The sequence below is a fragment of the Arachis ipaensis genome, chromosome B7 (assembly GCF_059453495.1).
Source record: "Arachis ipaensis isolate K30076 ecotype BB chromosome B7, ASM5945349v1, whole genome shotgun sequence".
NCBI classification, from domain to species: Eukaryota; Viridiplantae; Streptophyta; class Magnoliopsida; order Fabales; family Fabaceae; genus Arachis; species Arachis ipaensis.
The window spans coordinates 55,735,001-55,740,000 of NC_142442.1; positions in this window are offsets into that span (position 1 = coordinate 55,735,001).

Here is a 5,000-nt window from a genome sequence, read left to right on the forward strand (position 1 = left end):
GCTGGGGGCGTCGCAACGGAGGCAGGTCGCGTTGCCACGGTTGCTGGTGACGTTGCAACGGAGGCAGGGCGCGTTGCAACGTTGGCTGGGCGCGTTGCAACGTTGGCTGGGGGCAGTGCAACGGATGCTAGGGTCGGTGCAACGTTGGCCGTGCGCGTTGCAACAGAGGCAGGGCGCGTTGCAACGGATGCTGGTGACGTTGCAACGGAGGCAGGGCGCGTTGCAACGTTGGCTGGGAGCGTTGCAACGGAGGCAGGGCGCGTTGCAACGTTGGCTGGGCGCGTTGCAACGGAGGCAGGGGACGGTGCAACGTTGGCTGGGCGCGTTGCAACGGAGGCAAGGTGCGTTGCAACGGATGCTGGGTTAGGTGCATCGTTGGCTGGTTTCGTTGCAACGGAGGCACCCGCCGTTGCAACGATGGCTCGGAGCGTTGCAACGGAGGAGCCAAATTTTCATATCTCATAATTGGCTCGTGCATTTTTTCTAAAATTTTGAGGGAACCTTGGTAATATTATGTGAAGGCTGCACAAAAAAATCCAGGTCAAAAATCCCACGTTTGCTCCGTTTTTCATTTTTTTTGAATTTCCGGCTTTCCGGGCGGTAAAAAAATCGGCAAAAAAAATCGGCACGGTGTAAATTCACCAAATTTGGGGGATGGAAAGATCTTATTTTTCTAGAAGTTGTTGCAAAAAACGGCGTCAAAATTCGACCTCTAGAGCACTTTCCTTTAGTATGTCTCCTCACGGAAAAGGACGTCTACCCGTGGCACTTTGGTAATGGCTCGGCAGCCTATTATAGGGGGGAGGGGTGTCGTGATGCTGAAACTCGAGTTGCCCAAAGGCTTGCTGGGCGCAATGCCAGCAAGATGCACGTTGCCTTGCCATCCCCTAGGCACACTAGCAAGCACGTTGTGGTTGTGGTGTGCCGCCGGGCTCCCCCGCCCCCCACGGAGGCACCCGCCGTTGCAACGATGGCTCGGAGCGTTGCAACGGAGGAGCCAAATTTTCATATCTCAGAATTGGCTCGTGCATTTTTCGTGAAATTTTGAGGGAACCTTGGTAATATTATGTGAAGGCTGCACAAAAAAATCCAGGTCAAAAATCGCAGGTTTGCTCCGTTTTTCATTTTTTTTGAATTTCCGGCATTCCGGGCGGTAAAAAAATCGTCAAAAAAAATCGGCACGGTGTAAATTCACCAAATTTGGAGGATGGAAAGATCTTATTTTTCTAGAGGTTGTTGCAAAAAACGGCGTCAAAATTCGACCTCTAGAGCACTTTCCTTTAGTATGTCTCCTCACGGAAAAGGACGTCTACCCGTGGCACTTTGGTAATGGCTCGGCAGCCTATTATAGGGGGGAGGGGTGTCGTGATGCTGAAACTCGAGTTGCCCAAAGGCTTGCTGGGCGCAATGCCAGCAAGATGCACGTTGCCTTGCCATCCCCTAGGCACACTAGCAAGCACGTTGTGGTTGTGGTGTGCCGCCGGGCTCCCCCGCCCCCCACGGAGGCACCCGCCGTTGCAACGATGGCTCGGAGCGTTGCAACGGAGGAGCCAAATTTTCATATCTCAGAATTGGCTCGTGCATTTTTCGTGAAATTTTGAGGGAACCTTGGTAATATTATGTGAAGGCTGCACAAAAAAATCCAGGTCAAAAATCGCAGGTTTGCTCCGTTTTTCATTTTTTTTGAATTTCCGGCATTCCGGGCGGTAAAAAAATCGTCAAAAAAAATCGGCACGGTGTAAATTCACCAAATTTGGAGGATGGAAAGATCTTATTTTTCTAGAGGTTGTTGCAAAAAACGGCGTCAAAATTCGACCTCTAGAGCACTTTCCTTTAGTATGTCTCCTCACGGAAAAGGACGTCTACCCGTGGCACTTTGGTAATGGCTCGGCAGCCTATTATAGGGGGGAGGGGTGTCGTGATGCTGAAACTCGAGTTGCCCAAAGGCTTGCTGGGCGCAATGCCAGCAAGATGCACGTTGCCTTGCCATCCCCTAGGCACACTAGCAAGCACGTTGTGGTTGTGGTGTGCGGCCGGGCTCCCCCGCCCCCCACGGAGGCACCCGCCGTTGCAACGATGGCTCGGAGCGTTGCAACGGAGGAGCCAAATTTTCATATCTCAGAATTGGCTCGTGCATTTTTCGTGAAATTTTGAGGGAACCTTGGTAATATTATGTGAAGGCTGCACAAAAAAATCCAGGTCAAAAATCGCAGGTTTGCTCCGTTTTTCATTTTTTTTGAATTTCCGGCATTCCGGGCGGTAAAAAAATCGTCAAAAAAAATCGGCACGGTGTAAATTCACCAAATTTGGAGGATGGAAAGTTCTTATTTTTCTAGAGGTTGTTGCAAAAAACGGCGTCAAAATTCGACCTCTAGAGCACTTTCCTTTAGTATGTCTCCTCACGGAAAAGGACGTCTACCCGTGGCACTTTGGTAATGGCTCGGCAGCCTATTATAGGGGGGAGGGGAGTCGTGATGCTGAAACTCGAGTTGCCCAAAGGCTTGCTGGGCGCAATGCCAGCCAGATGCACGTTGCCTTGCCATCCCCTAGGCACACTAGCAAGCACGTTGTGGTTGTGGTGTGCCGCCGGGCTCCCCCGCCCCCCACGGAGGCACCCGCCGTTGCAACGATGGCTCGGAGCGTTGCAACGGAGGAGCCAAATTTTCATATCTCAGAATTGGCTCGTGCATTTTTCGTGAAATTTTGAGGGAACCTTGGTAATATTATGTGAAGGCTGCACAAAAAAATCCAGGTCAAAAATCGCAGGTTTTCTCCGTTTTTCATTTTTTTTGAATTTCCGGCATTCCGGGCGGTAAAAAAATCGTCAAAAAAAATCGGCACGGTGTAAATTCACCAAATTTGGAGGATGGAAAGATCTTATTTTTCTAGAGGTTGTTGCAAAAAACGGCGTCAAAATTCGACCTCTAGAGCACTTTCCTTTAGTATGTCTCCTCACGGAAAAGGACGTCTACCCGTGGCACTTTGGTAATGGCTCGGCAGCCTATTATAGGGGGGAGGGGTGTCGTGCTGCTGAAACTCGAGTTGCCCAAAGGCTTGCTGGGCGCAATGCCAGCAAGATGCACGTTGCCTTGCCATCCCCTAGGCACACTAGCAAGCACGTTGTGGTTGTGGTGTGCCGCCGGGGTCCCCCGCCCCCCACGGAGGCACCCGCCGTTGCAACGATGGCTCGGAGCGTTGCAACGGAGGAGCCAAATTTTCATATCTCATAATTGGCTCGTGCATTTTTCGTGAAATTTTGAGGGAACCTTGGTAATATTATGTGAAGGCTGCACAAAAAAATCCAGGTCAAAAATCGCAGGTTTGCTCCGTTTTTCATTTTTTTTGAATTTCCGGCATTCCGGGCGGTAAAAAAATCGTCAAAAAAAATCGGCACGGTGTAAATTCACCAAATTTGGAGGATGGAAAGTTCTTATTTTTCTAGAGGTTGTTGCAAAAAACGGCGTCAAAATTCGACCTCTAGAGCACTTTCCTTTAGTATGTCTCCTCACGGAAAAGGACGTCTACCCGTGGCACTTTGGTAATGGCTCGGCAGCCTATTATAGGGGGGAGGGGTGTCGTGATGCTGAAACTCGAGTTGCCCAAAGGCTTGCTGGGCGCAATGCCAGCAAGATGCACGTTGCCTTGCCATCCCCTAGGCACACTAGCAAGCACGTTGTGGTTGTGGTGTGCCGCCGGGCTCCCCCGCCCCCCACGGAGGCACCCGCCGTTGCAACGATGGCTCGGAGCGTTGCAACGGAGGAGCCAAATTTTCATATCTCAGAATTGGCTCGTGCATTTTTCGTGAAATTTTGAGGGAACCTTGGTAATATTATGTGAAGGCTGCACAAAAAAATCCAGGTCAAAAATCGCAGGTTTGCTCCGTTTTTCATTTTTTTTGAATTTCCGGCATTCCGGGCGGTAAAAAAATCGTCAAAAAAAATCGGCACGGTGTAAATTCACCAAATTTGGAGGATGGAAAGTTCTTATTTTTCTAGAGGTTGTTGCAAAAAACGGCGTCAAAATTCGACCTCTAGAGCACTTTCCTTTAGTATGTTTCCTCACGGAAAAGGACGTCTACCCGTGGCACTTTGGTAATGGCTCGGCAGCCTATTATAGGGGGGAGGGGAGTCGTGATGCTGAAACTCGAGTTGCCCAAAGGCTTGCTGGGCGCAATGCCAGCCAGATGCACGTTGCCTTGCCATCCCCTAGGCACACTAGCAAGCACGTTGTGGTTGTGGTGTGCCGCCGGGCTCCCCCGCCCCCCACGGAGGCACCCGCCGTTGCAACGATGGCTCGGAGCGTTGCAACGGAGGAGCCAAATTTTCATATCTCAGAATTGGCTCGTGCATTTTTCGTGAAATTTTGAGGGAACCTTGGTAATATTATGTGAAGGCTGCACAAAAAAATCCAGGTCAAAAATCGCAGGTTTGCTCCGTTTTTCATTTTTTTTGAATTTCCGGCATTCCGGGCGGTAAAAAAATCGTCAAAAAAAATCGGCACGGTGTAAATTCACCAAATTTGGAGGATGGAAAGATCTTATTTTTCTAGAGGTTGTTGCAAAAAACGGCGTCAAAATTCGACCTCTAGAGCACTTTCCTTTAGTATGTCTCCTCACGGAAAAGGACGTCTTCCCGTGGCACTTTGGTAATGGCTCGGCAGCCTATTATAGGGGGGAGGGGTGTCGTGCTGCTGAAACTCGAGTTGCCCAAGGGCTTGCTGGGCGCAATGCCAGCAAGATGCACGTTGCCTTGCCATCCCCTAGGCACACTAGCAAGCACGTTGTGGTTGTGGTGTGCCGCCGGGGTCCCCCGCCCCGGGTCCAAGGTCGAGCACGTGCGTCTGGCTGCTGCGAACCCCGATCACCGAAGGACCAACAAGAAGGGAAACACGTCCGTGCACGGCCCACCTAGGCACCACCTAGGGAGCATGGCGTGGTGGAGTTGTGCCTTGGGCACACGCTCGGGGCAACACCTTGTGCTCGGCCCAGGACTAGGGGGATC